This window comes from Schistocerca serialis, chromosome 2 (assembly GCF_023864345.2).
Source record: "Schistocerca serialis cubense isolate TAMUIC-IGC-003099 chromosome 2, iqSchSeri2.2, whole genome shotgun sequence".
NCBI lineage: Eukaryota > Metazoa > Arthropoda > Insecta > Orthoptera > Acrididae > Schistocerca > Schistocerca serialis.
In genome coordinates, this window is record NC_064639.1 from 892,282,218 (window position 1) to 892,302,745 (window position 20,528).

At 40.0% G+C, this 20,528-nt stretch overlaps 1 protein-coding gene across 1 annotated transcript in view; it reads right to left on the reverse strand.

Moving 5' to 3' along the window:
- The window catches only part of LOC126458231 (BMP-binding endothelial regulator protein), a 711,827-nt gene that overhangs the window by 32,560 nt on the left and 658,739 nt on the right, over window positions 1-20,528 (reverse strand). The gene's annotated exons all lie outside the window — the stretch shown is intronic.

Here is a 20,528-nt window from a genome sequence, read left to right on the forward strand (position 1 = left end):
AAAACATGTCTGAGCAAGTAAATAATTACGTTTTCTATGTGGTGGCAATAATTTTTTTTTTGTACAAACATTTTTTTGATTCTCAAAACTGCATATAATAAGTTGCATATCATATATTAGGTTAAAAATGTAGAAAAAGATTGTAATATACCATTTCTGGCCATCTGTAGGCTCGTTATTTTGGCTGTTGGAGAAGCCAGAGCCAGTTTAGGAATCTGACTTTGGCCAGACAGGAGATGGTGGGTCAACCTTTGTGTGTTGCGTCTAATGCTGTTTGTGCTTGGAGCCTATAAGGCTGACTTAAAGAATAGTGACTTTTCCATGAAGAGAGGTGTTTACCAGTAGATATTGAAACGCGTACGTCTCATATGTACCAGCGATGGCGAGGCATGACAGAATCTCTGACCAGAGAGTTATTTATCGTTGCTAGTCTGCGCTTGACCGCGCGAGAGTTCAGTTGCTAGTTGCACTCAGTCAGTGCTAGTAGTGCGCGTGAGACAGTAGTCGTGTGTGAGGAGTCGGCGGGCGCCGACATGGGTCTCTGGTCACGATTCAGGTCGAGGTATATTGTTATCAAAGGTAATGAAGCAGCATTGCGCTCAGCCAATAACATCTGTTAATTGTAATTAATTTGTTCAAGAAATGCCCCAATAATAATTTTGTTTTCAAAGCAATCGCTTTTAAGAAAAGAATCATTCCAATTGAAACAATATTTCCTATGCTTTTCCTCCCAGAATCAATTTATCAGATTAATTATTGCACAGGGCCTAAAGTCAGCGATGCTGCCCTATTATTGTGGGTTTAATGATTAAATTTCATTTCTCAATTTTTGTGTCGAGTTTACATTGGGCCATTATTTTTCAATATTTTTGTAGCGAAGGTACAGTCGCTTTTATTTCAATTTAACGATGTTTTGTGGGAGCTCAACAACATTTGGCTCTATTCCCATTAACATTTAATTATCGTCATTTCAAAATTTGCGGGGAGGTTACACTTGGCGACATCCGGACCAGGATCGTATTTCTTTGAGAATCTTCTGAAAAGTAGTCAGATATCTGCTCTTATTTACTAAAATATAATTAGCATTTGGCGCAACGCTTTTACTAATTTTGTGACTTTCTTTCCTCAGATCATCGGCAATTCGTTGCTCTTTGTTGTATTTGTATTTGTTGGATTTTGCATTGTTTTTCTCTCATTTGTGAATAATTGTGATTTGTGTAAAAATGCCGCGAAAAACTATTAATAGTACATCGCGAGGTGTAATGAATGAAATTACCGACTTAAACAACTTCACCGATAGTACATGTGACACGCAGTGTAATGATGACAATCCTGCGTTTACTGACAATCAGTGCGTTCCAACCACTAATGACGATTTTTATCTTAATGATGATGAACAAACGAACTCAATTGTGTCCTCTGTTAATTTGACGACAATTGATGACGCGGGGCATTCTGTTGCAATGAGCGCTGCCCAGCTTAATACAACCGGTTTGTTAAATTCACGTAATGAACAGACAAATTTATCTAATGAAAATGAACAGTGTACTGAAAGTACAACGGATTTATTTAATTCGGAGGTAGTGACTAACAGTGCGCATCCGATTAGCAAACCTTTTCGAGAATCACAGAATATCCAAATGGATATACAAAACGTGACAATTGCAGGTACACCATCAAACAGCACAGAGAATAGAAATGCTAATTTTGGGTCGGATCCAATTATGGCATTGTTGCTACAAAAGACTAAACAACTTAATGAAAATAATGAAAAACAAGACAAGCTTAGTGAAGATTTCAAACAACAGAAAGAAAAACTAGACAATAATAATGAAAATTTCAAACAACTTAGTGAAAAATTAGACAACAATTCCAGACAGCTTAGTGAACAGATTAGAGCTGTTGCCGCGCAGTGTCATGATACTAAGGAACAATTACGTGAGGAAATTGAGACCTGTGCTAGGAAAAGTAGCGAGGAAATTAGATCTGTTGCTCAAGAATTAAGGGATATGCAAACAGCTACAACAGTAACACTTAGAGAGGAAATTAGTGCAGTCGGTAAACAATGCTCTGAAAAAGCTACACAATTACGCGACGAGTTTAAGTTAATGACAGCAGAACTTTCGCGCACAATGGATGCAAAGATAGACGCGAAATTCGACCAACAGAACACTCAAATTGACGAACGTTTTAATCTTCACTTACAAAACAGTAATACGCGTTTCCGCAAATTCATACAGGATCAAAATAAGGTAAAACGTCAGGTCATGGAAACAATCACTGCGCAGAGACAAGAAGATAAATGTAAAATGTTTGCGAAGGCAAAAAACACGTAGACAACAATATTGCTACAGTATCGGACAAAATTAATACCATCGAACAGTTGAACACCGAATTACGTGATGAGATTTCTGACCTTAAATCAAAAACAGATACACACTCAGTAGATTTTCAAACAGTGACCGACAGACTCGAACAATTAGAACTAACACAGGATTCCGATGTCGTCAAAGGTGACGTTAAAAAATTGAACGAAACCACACGTAAAATGCAAAAACTGATTAATGCCTCTGACACTAAAACCGATGATGAGGTAAAAATACTGACTGAAAAATGTGATGAATTGGCCAGTCGTATTGATATTATTGAAAGTAATAATGACGGCAAATCAGACGATACTGCACTGATTTTGTTTAACCAAACACTTTAATTCCAAAATTTACTGCAGACAATCAATGAGATCGATTCGTCTAATAACACATTGCATAGAAAATTGTCAAGTTTACAGCAAGAGGTAACAGAGATAAAATATATTTCAATTAATAACACATCACAGCAGACACCACTTTGCGAACATTTGTCATACTCGCGCAGCGCGTATAATTTGGGTAATCTACAGAGAGTACGTGAGTTAGATTCAGAACAGTCACAGTCAAATAGATTCTCTTACAATACTGAACCTGTTCTGTCATACAGAGACGATAATTTTGATTACAAACATTTTCTGTCAGTGAGAAAATTTAAAGTATTTAAAAATGACAGAACACAGGTTCACCCACTGGATTGGATACAACAGTTTAGTTTTGCTTTTCCACCGACTTGGCCTGTGACGCACAAACTTGAATTTATTTGCAGTTTTCTGGAAGGCGAACCGGCAACTCGTATGAGACCAATCGCGAGGCAATGCTACTCGGTTGAAGAATTTCAGAATGCTTTTCTGTCAGCGTACTGGTCGAAGAGGACACAGTGCAGAATTAAAGATCAATTAATTAGTTTACCAAATTATGAGAACTCAAATTTTTCCACTGTCACGCAATTTTTTGAGCACATGGTCCAACAAAACCAGTACGTAAGTGAACCTTACAGTGAATCTGCACTTATTCAATTATGTATCTCTAAATTACCACGATCATTAAGAGTGTCACTTCTAACGGGTCAACAAAAAGAAAATATTTCGGCATTCAGAGATCTGTTACAGCTTTTAGAAGTGCAGCAATCAGATTATTCCTTCGTAAACAAAAATTTTTCATATAACAACCAAGGTCAACATACATACAGCAATTACGATCAATCACTTAATTTCAATAGCAAAGGTAACAGACGCTTTAGGAACGACAACCACCAGAACTTTAATAGCAGACAAAATTTTGATTATCAGTATCGTCAAAATTATCAGCAGCAGGAACCATATTTTAGTAACAGTAGAGGTTTTTCACAACAACAGCAACAAAACCAGCCCGTTAACATACCTAACCAACAATGTAATGCACAAGGTCAACCTAACTTTAATGTTTCACCGCGTGGACGTATAGTCCCTGGGACAACAAATAGTAACGCATGGCAGCAAAGGAACAACTACGTACAGAAAACACAGTATTTCAATTCCTATCGCAATGCACCGTATAGGAATGACTTTTACGACAGACGTAAAAATAATGAGGACAATTTTCAGCGTACGTTTAATAACAGTCGGTCTTACCAGCAGCAAAATGATCAGCAACAACATATTCTCATGAATGAACCCGTCAGTAGGTATCATCCAGAGCGTAATACGTCTGGAAGAAATAACAGAACGGTTCAAATAGTGGAAATGCCACAGAATCCTCCTGAAAATAATAACTCGTCGGATAGAATCTGACTAGATACTGTACAGGTCGCATCTTCCAGTAACACAAGCACTAGTTTTGACACGCAGAATGTTGTTCACGAAAATGTTATTACCTTTGACGACATGAGAGACACTCTTTTAGAGGAAAGACCAGTTGTTCAAAAAACTATTTCACACCCTGTCATCGAAATTAAAATTGGTTCATCGAAATTTTCAGCAGCAATCGATTCCAGATCACCTATGTCAGTTATAAATGAAGAAACTTTCAACGTGTGTAACAAAGAGAATACCTATCCTACATTACCATTAGGCAAAACGAAAGTAAAAGGAGCAGTATCGAGTAAAGGGGTAGACGATAAATTACAGACACATTTATCATTTTGTATTGCAGGTCACACATTATTCCTTTATTGACAACAGACGTTATTTTAGGTACGAATTTTCTGGTACAACACGACGCAGTTATTGATTTTCAGAATTCCTATTTAATGTTAAAGGATGAAAATGTACAACTGGCTTTAGAATTTCAGCACTCACTATCTGCGGAAGAACAAAAAATTAATCGCACAGAGGTCATTTCCGTATCACGTAACATAGACTGTAATTCCACTTTGTTCACGGATACGTACGTACATAACTATAACACTCCAGACGAAGCTGACTACGACGTAAAGCAGATGATTTCTGATAAAGTTAAACAGAGCAGTGCAAATACAGACGACGAACGGACGCAACTACACAAAATTCTTTTACAGCAATCTCCAGTTTTTGACAACATTCCTGGTACTATGTCCGGTTTTATGTATGAATTTCAAGTCAAACAGCACGACACATTTAAAGCCAAGCATTATATCCACAGAGAACAAGTTAAAAAAGAGTTGCAAGATATGCTCGACCAAGGAATTATAGACCCGGCAGTTAGTCCATACATAAACACGCTACATATTGTTAAGAAAAAAGATGGCTCACTTCGCCTCGTACTTGATTCAGATCACATCAATGACATAATTATTAATGAAACAGATCGACCACAGACACTAGAGGAACTACTACAGAAATTTCACGATACTGCTATTTATTCTACATTAGATCTGAAATCGGGATTTTGGCAAATTCAGCTCCATCCGAACTGCAGAAAGTACACAGCATTTCTCTGTTTTGGCGACTGTTATCAATTTTGCAAATTACCGTTCGGCTTAACAATTTCCTCAGCAGCTTTTATTCGCGGTTTGAATACAATACTTCCGACAGAACTTAAAGACAGAATTACAACGTACGTAAATGACATTCTTATTGTAGAAGCTAACTGGTCTGAACACAATGTGATTTTAGAACGACTGTTACAAACTTTTCATGCACAAGGACTCACAGTTAATCTCAGTAAATCGCACTTTGGCAAAACTTCTATAAAATTTCTTGGACACGTAATTTCAGCAGAAGGCATTGCGCCTGACCCGGAAAAACTTCAAGCTCTACGTGACATTACTGTTCCTACAACGAAAAAAACAACTACGCAGTTTTTTGGGTTTAATTAACTTTTTCCGTAAATTTATTCATCACTCTGCTTTAGACACACCTAGATTATGCCAATTGACAGGAAAAAACACTATTTGGTCCTGGGATAAGCAAGCACATTCTGAATTTATGAACCTGAAACATCCTTTGTTGAATGCACCACTTTTATCGCACCCAGATCTTACCAGAAATTTTTCCATTGCCACCGACAGTTCTAACACCGCTTTAGACGTACATATTTTCCAGGAAATTGAAGAAGATGGTTCTACAGTAATTAAAAACATCGCATTTGCAAGTCGCATTCTGTCACCTGCTGAACGAAATTATTCCGTTACAGAACTAGAAACATTATTTGTTGTTTGGGCTTTTACGAGATTCAGGCAGTTTCTTTATGGCAGATATACCACCGTTTACACAGATCACAGAGCTATACAATTTTTACTTTCAGCTAAATTTACACACGACAGGTTAAGCAGGTGGAAACTTTATTTACAAGAATTTAATTTTACAATTGTTCACATTCCCGGCACACAAAATGTTATAGCAGACGCACTATCTCGTTCTCTCAGCAACAATCAGCAAGAGATCGCGACCAACTTCTGCAAAGAAAATTTCAGCGTTATGTACATTCAACAAGTTGCATTTGAAAATTTTATTTCTTCGTCATTACAGGACATAGCACAAGAGCAGAATAAAGACAACGTGTGGAAAGAAATTAAACACCTTTGGCAAGATAAGAATAATGTTACGATTAGAAACCATTACAGTGTACGCAATGACATTCTGTTTCGCCGCACTCATCCTGACAACAACAATTGGTTATTATGCATTCCTGACGAACTGGTTAACAAATTAATATGGTATACTCATTTAAGTTATGCACATTACGGAGCCAGAAAATGTTTTCTTATACTGAGACAGAACTGTTATTTTACCAACATGGAGAAACGTATACGACGAGTTTTAGCGTCATGTAAAATCTGCCAGAAAGCTAAGTCAGACACAACTTCACATATTCCTCCATTACTCCAGTTGTACCTGTTAAATTGAGACATATGGCCGCTGTAGACATTTTTGGTCCAGTTCCGAAAACTAATAGAGGTTTTTGCTACATCTTTGTCGCTGTTGAGCTCACTTCAAAATTTGTTACTTTCACTCCGTTACGCAAAGCTACTGCTAAAACCGTTTCGAAAGCATTTATAAAACATTTTCTGTTTCATGTAGGGCATGTGTTGAAAGTAATTTCTGACAATGGATCACAATTTCGTTCTGCTATATGGACACATATGTTACGAGCTATAAACATTTCTCCGATCTATATATCCAGGTACCATGCTTCTTCGAACCCTTGTGAACGATTAATGAAAGAAATTGGTAAACTGTGTAGAATATACTGCCACAAAAGACATATTGATTGGGACACACACATATTCTCATTCCAAGATGTAATTAATTCCATACCAAATGAATCTACTATGCTATCTCCGTCTATTATACTGAAAAATGTTGAACCACCTAACAAAATTACAGAATTAGTAAACTTTCCTACATCTCGTCGACTACGAGACCATGAAATAATTAACATTGCGCTGAACAACATCAAACGTGCCGCAGAGCGCCGGAGAAGACAGCAAAAACAAGTTTGTATACGCCGTGACTTTCTCATTGGACACAAGATATTAGTACGTACACACTATTTATCCAGCAGAATAAAAGGTAAGTGCAGTAAATTTGAACTTCTATACGCAGGTCCATATCGGATTCGCAGCATTCCTCACCCCAATGTTGTACAGTCGAAACTCTGAGAACCAGAAATAGTAAAGGCAACCACCATGTCTCCAATATTAAACCCTTTATTGAATGAAGACACTTTATGATTTAACATGCTATGATGCCATTTACTAATTTTTATGATCACTTATGCAATTATATTCACATGACTAATTACTGATGATTATTGTATTTTTTGTTGGCAAGTGCCCGGCAAGGTAAGGTTAGCAGGTCGCTCTTCTTGTCGTTACATATCAGACTGTGCACATTTTTTCCAGAGAGACTTATGTATCTTATGAATAATTATGCAATGTTATCTAATGACATATTAATTTTTATTAAATTTTCTCTCCATTAAAGTCTTTAATTCTCGCCTCTATTAACTACACAACATACAAGCTGAACACAACGAACGTCACATTTTTTGTCTTTCTTATGTATATACGATTGTTTCATGTTTTGTTTGTATGCACTATGAAATGGTTAAGATATAGCAAACACCAGTTAACTTTGACATTTTAGCCTTATTATATATCAACATCGTGACTGTTTTACATTTTTTGCTGCTGCATTGTGATATTCTGTGTACATTTTTGCATTTGAACACTGTCTATTTTTTTTTTTCATATTACGTTTTCTGTCATGGTATGCTGTATGCTTAATTATGTTATCATAAACCAGTCATTATTTTGTGAGTATATGATGTAAATGCAAGACATTAATCTTTGTTCATCCATTTCAGAAAGAAATGATACGTAAAAGAAATAAATTAAACAGAAATGGGAATTTCACCTTCGGAATGAACGAAAGAAGATGCAAACCTCGTGATGAAGAGTAAATGGATCAGGATTAACAAGCATTAACAAGAATATACTATACACATCGTAGAATAGCAGTCTTAACTAATTTTTTTCTTTCAGAATACAAGGCGATTGATGCAGGCTGTCAGGCAGAACTACACATCTTAGTTTTAGTGATGGAATATGCTAGAGATAAGGAATAGTTATGCAATGAGTAATGAAATGATTTTTTTGCAGATGATAATGAATGCTGATGAATAATGATGAAGAATATGCTACTATGGATAATGAAGTTTTTCTTTACAGGTGATGATAATAATGGAGTTATGATAATGAAGTGATGGATAATGAAGTTTTTTCTTTACAGATGAGGATATTGTTGAAGTTATGTATTTATGCTATGTAGTTATTTAAGTATTTGTTGCAGTTTGCTTTGACAGCAGGTGTTACATTGCATAGTATAATGACAGAAGGTTTTGGAAAGGACAGCTATGGAACACATTTTTATACACATTTCACTACCTGTTAATTCGAAGTTCACTACTTTTCAGCATAAAATGCATTTCTTCTTTCAGCTTAATAATCCATTTTTTGTATATTTTTGCAGGAGAAATTATTTATGAAATTAATGTGCTATAAGCAGTTGTTCATTAAATCTATGTCATTTATGAATGTGATTACATATACTCTACTTGTTTCATAATCTTGCAACAGCGGACTCATGACGAATGACGTTACACATTTTCATTTACAGCAACAACCCCGAAGCAAATTTTTTTTTCTTGCTTTCCCCTATAATTACCCAAAGCAATCCATTGCTAACAAAACAATGTATTACCAGTCCCAAATAATGATACCAGTTTAAGAGAGTTCTGAGTAATGCTGATCAGCTATGAATAATATGTCAATTGAATAATGAATGCTACTGATTACGGTATTGAAATGACCAATGATTAATAATGCTTTGTAACTAGGAAATGAATGCTACTAATTATGCTTTGTAACAAGGAAATGAATGCTACTGATTATGCTTTGTAACTGGGAAAAGAATGCTACTGATTACTGTATTGAGATGATTACTGTATTTAAATGACCAATGATTAATTAATAATGCTTTGTAACTAGGAAATGAATGCTACTAATTATGCTTTGTAACAAGGAAATGAATGCTACTGATTATGCTTTGTAACTGGGAAATGAACGCTACTGATTATGGTATTGAAATGACCAATGACAATGTTGTCTGTAAATCAATTAATGAACATTTTTCTGTAATACTACATACATGGTACAGAAATGTTCAATAACTGGGCTATGAATGCCGCAAACTACTAATGTAATTCCCAATGAAGACTAGTATGTGACGTAATGTCCTTCACCTTCTGACCTAACTACCCTGAATTACTGTCCTGTATATCCTCTTGATCATGGAGCACTATATTTGGTTTTTGCACTAATTCTACGTTGGTGTGCCTTATAAGTGCGTGGTGTTGACACGACATGCTGTCCACCACCGTGAGCGATGGAGACGTTATTATGGTCCCACTGTTTGGTGTCCCTGATGTACTGCCAAAATGATAACATGGAATGTTACTACGACATTTCAGTGTCTTGGCTACGCTGATAAACACTTCTGGGAAAAGAACTTCAGATTGTCTCACTTGGTGTTGTACTTCTGTGGAAAGATATGGACTTTCAGTGCAGCTGTGTGCAACCTAAAGTGCTACAACCATGATGCAATCCTTCCCTTTCCTATCCTAATTCTTGTAACATAGTGAAAATTATTTTTGCTAACATGATTTGTATTCATGGCCTATACGTTTTCGATTTGCTGATGTATTCTGAACTATAGTGCGTGTGCACTCTTGTCATTTTTCTAACATGATTTATACTCATTGTATGGACATTTTGATTTGCTGATCTATTCTAAATTACAGTGCGTATGCACTTTTGTCATTTTTCTAACATGATCTCTACTCATTGTATGTACATTTTTTGCACTACAGTACATGTGCACTTATGTCATTTGTCAATGCGATTTGTAATCATTGTGTTTATTTGTTGTGAAAACGCTAAAGAGTTTTTCAGTGCGTGTGCACTTTTGTCATTTATCAATATGATTTGTATATACATTTTTCTGATTTGCTAATATATTCTGTACTCATTGTATATATTTTTTTGTCATTGTCTGAAATGTTTTGTACTCTGTGCATGTGCACCACATTTAATTCATGTTCTACATCTGAATATTCTGTGATTGTAAAAGTTAATTGGTTGAGAAAAAATTTGTTGCTCATGGCAAGTCCAAATGACTCACCACCGCTGCCAAATTTTTGCCCCCCCCCCCCCCAGTGGAGGGTTATGAAACGTGTACGTCTCATATGTACCAGCGATGGCGAGGCATGACAGAATCTCTGACCAGAGAGTTATTTATCGTTGCTAGTCTGCGCTTGACCGCGCGAGAGTTCAGTTGCTAGTTGCACTAAGTCAGTGCTAGTAGTGCGCGTGAGACAGTAGTCGTGTGTGAGGAGTCGGCGGGCGCCGACATGGGTCTCTGGTCACGATTCAGGATGAGGTATATTGTTATCAAAGGTAATGAAGCAGCATTGCGCTCAACCAATAACATCTGTTAATTGTAATTAATTTGTTCAAGAAATGCCCCAATAATAATTTTGTTTTCAAAGCAATCGCTTTTAAGAAAAGAATCATTCCAATTGAAACAATATTTCCTATGCTTTTCCTCCCAGAATCAATTTATCAGATTAATTATTGCACAGGGCCTAAGGTCAGCGATGCTGCCCTATTATTGTTGGTTTAATGATTAAATTTCATTTCTCAATTTTTGTGTTGAGTTTGCATTGGGCCATTATTTTTCAATATTTTTGTAGCGAAGGTACAGTCGCTTTTATTTCAATTTAACAATGTTTTGTGGGAGCTCAACAACATTTGGCTCTATTCCCATTAACATTTAATTATCGTCATTTCAAAATTTGCGGGGAGGTTACAATATCAGTATGAAATAATCTTGTGAAAAAGTCTAGGCAAGAAAGAGTACTTTGCTGAGAAATGCTATTAGTGGGAGCGCGAAATCACCAATGAAAATGTCTACATTTTGGTCTTGAAGTAGATTGGCTGAAGGGCCTAAATATTGAAATAGTTCTGTGGCACACTCTATGTATTTTGCAAGATCTGAGTTGATTCATGATCTATGGAACATGTATAAATGTAATGTAATGTAACACTGCCAGTCCTGGGTATAGGTCCCGTGTTTGGGATGGAGGTGCTGTTTTAAAGAAATATTCCTGAAGGTAGGAGTTAGGAAACCTTTGTGATCAATAAAGTCACTTTATCGAATACAGAATTCAGAAGTGCATTCCTGTACAGAGGCATTGATTCCTGTTCAGTCATTTTATGATCTGGTAGGCGAGTGTTGCGGTTTAGTGAGCTTGCTTCTGACATTACCATGTCTGTACACAGAAAATTGGAATTATTTAAGGGTAATTATTTTGATCATTCACATAGGAAATAAAGATAATTTTACGTTGTGTGCTCAGCCCCCAACATATAAAGATAAAAACACTGCAAGAAATTGGAAGACAAGACAGTTTTAATCATGAAGCAATGACTATTGGAATGAAGGGGAAAAATACTGGTAGGAACAAGCTTCCTGTCAGAGAGTGGAACCATCGAGGTGATGTTCAATAAAAGTGACAGAATAGGTTGGGGTCTAACTGAAGACAATACATTTGGTTCTGTGGAAACTTTAAGCCTGATGTCTTTGTGAGAGTTTCTGCCTACTGACTTGCAACTGCGATCCATTTTTCAGAGATTCCATGGCATCACACAGAACCTCATTCACAACCATGGTCAGAATCCTCGCATTGCGATGCACTGCTTGTGAGACAAATTATGTGATGCACTGATCCACAGATGTAATTCGATCCACATTATTTCCCCAAATTGCTACACATGTAAAATCAGTAAACATGTAAAATCATTTTAAGTAAGGGTTTGTGGCCTCTCTTTGACCCGCCAGACGAGGTTGACTATGTAATGACTTCAGAGACAATAATTAATGCCCAGAAGCCATCAAATAACTGTCAAACATGTTCTGAGATCAGGCCACTGGACTAGAAAATGTACACCAGTAACAATTCATACGGCTCCTCCAACTGGATGCTAATACCTCCTGTCGATGAACTCCACAACAAAACAGAAACAAAATTCAAAGACAATAGGCAAAACATCACACAAAAACGCCACACTCATATTTCCACAGAAATGAAAATAATTTATCTTCAACGAAAAACTCTCCAATCCTTCACGTTAAATGAAACACCAATGTCTAGCGAGCTGCTCGATTCCACACCCTAGCTTGAGGTCTCTGCCTAATCAGCGCGTATATGTTCGCTAAACGGCAACACTCTCCAAGAAAACAGGAAAAGTAAATTACTCTGTTGATCACAAGAGAATCACCTTCTCCCGACATCCGAAAGTCACTACGAAAACACCACCTCCGATCCAGGCCGCACAAGACTTCTGCACCCCAAGCGGTCCGCCGGCCAACCTCCTAGATTTCGCGAACTCCAAACCACTCCATGAAATTATTTAAGATGTATGCGTTTCAGCCAGTCATAATCAAAAGCAGACTGTAGGAATTTTCATCGGCGATATACTGGTCCTATTTATAGCCCTTCTGTAAGGTGCTGGTTTTTGCGATGACTTTTAAAAGTTCCTCTCCAAAGGATGTGGCAAAACACTGGTCATCACGGGGAAATCAAGCGACCTCGACCTTTAGCCGGTCTTGTACGGCCGGACCACTGCCCGTTTACGCTAATTAGGGAAAGACCGGTCCATTTACTGCACTGGAGGAAACCTCTTTCCCTGGGGTGCAAACATCCACAGAAACGAGCAAACAGTCGTGCTCTGGAAGCGATACGTTAAAACTGTTATTGTGATTTGTCTTTGTGGAGATACTGCTATAAATCAAACTAGCAGTGAAAGCTTGTTTAAGGAATGTGTGTACTACTATCGTCAGATTACTCTTTGCTATTATCAGAATAAAGTGCTAACGCACAAGAGCTTTTCTGAGTTGCTGCGAGTTACATGTTTGGTTAAATTCGAAGACAAGAAAATACACTGAAGAGCCGAAGAAACTGGTACAGGCATGCGTATTCAAATACAGAGCTAGGTAAACAAGCAGAATACGGCGCTGCTGCCGGCAGAGACTATACACAAGAAGTGCCTGGCGTAGTTGTTAGGTCGGTTATTGCTACTACAATGGCAGTTTATCAAGATACAAGTGAGTCTGAACGTGGTGTTATAGTCGACGCACGAGCAATGGGACACAGCATCTCCGAGGCAGCGATGAAACGGGGATATTTCAGTACGACCATTACACGAGTGTACCGTGAAAATCAGGAATCTGGTATAACATCAAATCTCCGACATCGCTGCGGCCGGAAAGAGATCCTGCAAGAACTAGACGAACGACGACTGAAGAGAATCGTTCAACGGGACAATAGTTCAACCCTTCCGTAAATTGCTGCATATTTCAATGCTGGGCCATCAACAATTGGCAGCGTGCGAACCATTCAACGAAACATCATCGTTATGGGCTTTTGGAGCGGAAGGTCCACTCGTGTAACCTTGATGGATGCAGGAGACAAAGCTTTACGCCTCGCCTGGGCCCAACACCAACATTGGATTGTTGATGACTGGAAACATGTTACCTGGTCGGACGTGTCTCGTTTCTAATTGTATCGAGTGGGTGGACGTGTACGGGTACGGAGATGAGCTCATGAATCCATGGACCCTGCACGTCAGCGGGGGGCTGTTCAAGCTGATGGAGGCTCTGTAATGGTGTGGGGCGTGCGCAGTTGGAGTGATATGCGACCCCTGATACGTCTAGACAGGTGACACGCACGTAAGCATCCTGTCTGATCACCTGCATCCATTCATGTCTGTTGTGCATTCCGACGGACTTGGGGAATTTCAGCAGGAAAATGCGACACCCCACACGTCCAGAAATGCTACAAAGTGGCTCCAGGAACTTTCTTCTGAGTTTAAACACATTCGTTGGCCACCAAACTCCCCAGAAATGAACATTATTGAGAATATCTGCGATGCCTTGCAGCATGCTATTCAGAACAAATCTCCACCCCCTCGTACTCTTACGGATTTATGGACAGCCCTGCACGATTCATGGTGTCAGTTCCCTCCAGCACTACTTGAGACATTAATCGAGTCCATGCCTCGTCGTTTTGCGGCACTTATGCGTGCTCGCGGGAGCCCTACACGATATTAGGCAGGTGTACCAGTTTCTTTGGCTCTTCTGTGTAAATACAGCAAGACAAAGTACAAGAACTAGTTGTAGTGGTACGCATGAAAGAACTTGTTACCAGCTTATGATGCATTCGAGAAAAACAACGACAGTGTGATTAGATTATTCCACACTAAATTCGTAATCAGAACCTTCTGTCGACCCCTTCAAATGTGGTACCTTATTTTCCCATGTTTAACCGAAGTTTTGTATGACGTAGTAACTAACGGATTAGACTACCGCAGGTATTGTGTTCGTTCGCTTCCCAAATTCCTATGATTCATTACCTGCGTCGTCCAACTAGCAACAGTCCCGGCCCATTCCACCAGACACGATTTGTCTGCCTTGCCAGGCTCCCGTGGTTTTTCAACCAGTCCACAGACGTGATCTCAGACTTGTTTAATTCCGGCGCACGGTGGTCTTGTATTTGGTCTTCACTACCCGATTCACGGCTTTTATGATACTTTTGAACGTACGAGTTTCTAGTAAACACGCCCACTTTACTAACTGAACTCCTTCGCATACTGGTTACTTCACGAAGCTGCATGTCGGATGCAATTCTGTCATTGTTTCCTCCAGTTTCTGCATTCAGATAGCTTAACCCGTTGTCAGATACTATTTCGTATTTCATTTTTTTAACGTGGTAGAAACTTGTCTAGAAAATCAGGAATTCTCAAGAAAACTGAATTTTCTGGAAAACTCAGAGAAATCTCTGGGTATTCTGAAAGATTTGGGAAATTCAGGGAGACTAGGGTATTTGAACTGTTTGTTGGCGGAAAGATTGTTCTAAATGATATTGTTGCAATTCGCTTTGCTTCGGAGACAATTGGTTGTGGAGTTGCGTATGGAAAGGTGAAGAAATCCAATGAATTTTAGTAATGTTTCTTGCTTGATCGCGGCTACCTCCAGCATGCGGGTCGTTATTATGTTTGGGTAGTCGGGCTCCAGGTCATTTTTTCGTTGTATAATTGTGAGTACGAAAGAATATAACGTCTGAGTAAGGATTTGGACGTGGATTTGAATGTTTGACAATGACAACCTGTGAGTCTTCGACTGTCATAATTTTTTATTTTTATTATTATTAATAAATAACTACAAACCAAAGCGAACAGCGTAATAATTTCAAAAATTTTCTGCGGCTGTGGTACCTGTTCGAAGGAAAGTAATAGCTGGGAATCGTCATTGGAATAAAAACCATGGTAGTTTATTTAGTTTTATAACAGAAACGTAAATAAGGATCTGAACTTGAAGACGGATGTTTTGCAGACCAGTTTTGAACATTCAGGATTCGGTTGTTTTTCAACAATTTCAATGTAAAGCAGTAACTTGTGGAATTTTCTTACATTGTTGTGCTCGAAGTTAACAAAGACCATAATGCATAGACAGAGCCATTTGAAATGCGATTCGTCGTTACTGTCAAAGTCTACTGACACTACGTTCTAAGCACAAGAGTTCAAAGCGCGTTTCTGCGAGGATCTCTCATACAGCCGAGGTTGTCGCGCAATGACCAGGAACGGCGACTAAGGACGGTAACGGGGGCATTTCCAGCGACGGGAAAACTTTATAACATCCAGGATTGTTGACAAAACTGTAAATCCTAACTGAATATCGATGAATCACTGATAAGTGATTTCGTTCGCAGCCATAAAACGCAGAAAGTAAAACTTGCTCTCACGTATATCAAAAACTGGTTCAGAGAAATTTGGTTCAAATGGCTCTGAGCACTATGGGACTTAACATCTGTGGTCATCGGTCCCCTAGAACTTAGAACTAATTAAACCTAACTAACCTAAGGACATCACACACATCCATGCCCGAGGCAGGATTCGAACCTGCGACCGTAGGAGTCGCGCGGCTCCGGACTGAGCGCCTAGAACCGCAAGACCACCGCGGCCGGCAAAATTTGGAATTTCAAACTGGCAATCTCAGGGAACGCTTTTCATGAAGTAAACTCGCCAAACGGTTAAGAAAGTAATTTCTAGTGTGGTTTCAAGTATGCTGTATATGTGTAAGCGAGCAGCCGTTGTGTGAGGGGATGTACGTTCCAGCATCACTCTGGAACATATGAAGCAATCTTAACGAATCTTGGTACCATACGACATAGTACCAGGAGACTACTGCTATGTGTTTTGACACCCGCAGCATCCCTGTTTGTGAGGCTGGGGAGTAATGGCTTGCAAATTAAAATAGCAACTTCACACATATATGATCTACTATCTGTAAAAATATCATGTTAGGATAACACACCACTAGAGCCCTTTGGTATGGGTCGCGGGTATGAAAGGTTTACATGTGAAAATAATAGAACTGAAACCATATGTTAGTGCCGTATTCATGGTTTTTATAGTCTCAGCTTTGAAAAAGATGTAAATGTACTACGTTTGTTTTTACTGTATAGATTTCATTCCTTTCCTGCCAAATATAAGACCGTAGCAAGTAAGAGGGCAACGACAGACTATCAACTGACATGTCTGCCTGCGGAAAAAACGCTCCTGTCGGGGCACAAAAAAGACGAATGCGTTCCTCTTTAAAAGACTACAACAGAAAAGTGGCGAACCAGCTCCCTCAATTCTCAGTCCATCTTCCTCATCATGCATTTTGGCATTCAACATAATCGCGCTCTTTCAACAAATAACATTCTAAACCTTTTTGGCACGTCTTTATTGGTGGTTAAGCCTTCATATTTAGCATCTCCCTCTCGCCGACACTGTCTTTGTAAGTCCCTCACCTGCTGTCTCCTTTTCCTTCCATTGATTCACAATATATCTTACTACCACTCTCTCCTCTTTCCCATTGCCAGTGCCTCCAGCATACCTCGACATCTCCAAACTTTTGGGAGATCCAACTTATTTTTTCTACTGTACCCACTGAGTCCTCCATTGTACCTATGTCTTGAAGTTTGCCAATCTGGAAGGGTCCAGAAACCCCCCTCCCCCTCGAGCCTAAGTATTGTCTCTGCTCAGTTGTATTTTAATTCCCACTGTCTCCACTCTCTTTGGCTCCCACTGCTATTATCTACATCTATCTACATCTACATCTACATGGATACTCTGTAAATCACATTTAAGTGCCTGGAAGAGAGTTCATCGAACCACCTTAACAATTCTCTATTATTTCAATCTCGTATAGCGCGCGGAAAGAACGAACACCTGTATCTTTCCGTACGAGCTCTGATTTCCCTTATTTTATCGTGGTGATCGTTTCTCCCTACGTAGGTCGGTGTCAACAAAATATTTTCGCATTCGGAGGAGAAAGTTGGTGATTGGAATTTCGTGAGAAGATTCCGTCCCAACGAAAAACGCCTTTCTTTTAACGATGTCCAGCCCAAATTCTGTATCATTTCTGTGACCCACTCTCCCATATTTCGCGATCATACAAAACGTGCTGCACTTCTTTGAACTTTTTCGATGTACTCCGTCAGTTCTATGTGGTAAGGTTCCCACACCGTGCAACAGTTTTCTAAAAGAGGACGGGCAAGAGTAGTGTAGGCAGCCTCCTTAGTAGGTCTGTTACATTTTCTAAGCGTCCTGCCAATAAAACGCAGTCTTTGATTAGCCTTCCCCACATTTTCTGTGTGTTACTTCCCACTTAAGTTGTTCGTAATTGTAATACCTAGGTATTTAGTTGAATTTACGGCTTTTAGATTAGACTAATTTATCGTATAACCGTAGTTTAACGAATTCTTTTTAGCACTCATGTGGATGACCTCACACTTTTAGTTATTTAGGGTCAACTGCCACTTTTCGCACCTTTCCGATATTTCTTCTAAATCGTTTTGCAGTTTGTTTTGATCTTCTGATGACTTTATTAGTCGACAAACGACAGCATCGTCTGCAAACAACCTAAGACGGCTGCTCAAATTGTCTCCCAAATCGTTTATATAGATAAGGAACAGCAAAGGGCCTATTCACTACCTTGGAGAACGCCAGAAATCACTTCTGTTTTACTCGATGACTTTCCGACAATTACTACGAACTGTGACCTCTCTAACAGGAAATCACAAATCCAGTCACATAACTGAGGTGGTATTCCATAAGCACGCAATTTCACTACAAGCCGCTTGTGTGGTACAGTGTCAAAAGCATTCCGGAAATCCAGAAATACGGAATCGATCTGAAATCCCTTGTCAATAGCACTCAACACTTCATGTGAATAAAGAGCTAGTTGTGTTTTACAGGAACGATGTTTTCTAAACCCATGTTGACTGTGTTTCAATAGACCGTTTTCTTCGAGATAATTCATAATGTTTGAACACAATATATGTTCCAAAATCCTGCTGCATACCGACGTTAACGATATGGGCCTGTAATTTAGTGGATTACTCCTGCTACCTTTCTTGAATATTGGTGTGATCTGTGCAACTTTTCAGTCTTTGGGTACGGATCTTTCGTCGAGCGAACGGTTATATATGATTATTAAGTATGGAGCTAATGCATCAGCATACTCCGAAAGGAACCTGATTGGTATACTGTCTGGATCAGAAGACTTGCTTTTATTAAGTGATTTAAGTTGCTTCACTACTCCGAATATACACTCCTGGAAATGGAAAAAAGAACACATTGACACCGGTGTGTCAGACCCACCATTCTTGCTCCGGACACTGCGAGAGGGCTGTACAAGCAATGATCACACGCACGGCACAGCGGACACACCAGGAACCGCGGTGTTGGCCGTCGAATGGCGCTAGCTGCGCAGCATTTGTGCACCGCCGCCGTCAGTGTCAGCCAGTTTGCCGGGGCATACGGAGCTCCATCGCAGTCTTTAACACTGGTAGCATGCCGCGACAGCGTGGACGTGAACCGTATGTGCAGTTGACGGACTTTGAGCGAGGGCGTATAGTGGGCATGCGGGAGGCCGGGTGGACGTACCGCCGAATTGCTCAACACGTGGGGCGTGAGGTCTCCACAGTACATCGATGTTGTCGCCAGTGGTCGGCGGAAGGTGCACGTGCCCGTCGACCTGGGACCGGACCGCAGCGACGCACGGATGCACGCCAAGACCGTAGGATCCTACGCAGTGCCGTAGGGGACCGCACCGCCACTTCCCAGCAAATTAGGGACACTGTTGCTCCTGGGGTATCGGCGAGGACCATTCGCAACCGTCTCCATGAAGCTGGGCTACGGTCCCGCACACCGTTAGGCCGTCTTCCGCTCATGCCCCAATATCGTGCAGCCCGCCTCCAGTGGTGTCGCGACAGGCGTGAATGGAGGGACGAATGGAGACGTGTCGTCTTCAGCCATGAGAGTCGCTTCTGCCTTGGTGCCAATGATGGTCGTATGCGTGTTTGGCGCCGTGCAGGTGAGCGCCACAATCAGGACTGCATACGACCGAGGCACACAGGGCCAACACCCGGCATCATGGTTTGGGGAGCGATCTCCTACACTGGCCGTACACCACTGGTGATCGTCGAGGGGACACTGAGTAGTGCACGGTACATCCAAACCGTCATCGAACCCATCGTTCTACCATTCCTAGACCGGCAAGGGAACTTGCTGTTCCAACAGGACAATGCACGTCCGCATGTATCGCGTGCCACCCAACGTGCTCTAGAAGGTGTAAGTCAACTACCCTGGCCAGCAAGATCTCCGGATCTGTCCCCCATTGAGCATGTTTGGGACTGGATGAAGCGTCGTCTCACGCGGTCTGCACGTCCAGCAAGAACGCTGGTCCAACTGCGGCGCCAGGTGGAAATGGCATGCAAGCCGTTCCACAGGACTACATCCAGCATCTCTACGATCGTCTCCATGGGAGAATAGCAGCCTGCATTGCTGCGAAAGGTGGATATACGCTGTACTAGTGCTGACATTGTGCATGCTCTGTTGCCTGTGTCTATGTGCCTGTGGTTCTGTCAGTGTGATCATGTGATGTATCTGACCCCAGGAATGTGTCAATAAAGTTTCCCCTTCCTGGGACAATGAATTCACGGTGTTCTTATTTCAATTTCCAGGAGTGTATTTACTTCTACGTTACTCATGTTGGCAAGTGTCCTTGATTCGAATTATGAACCATTTAC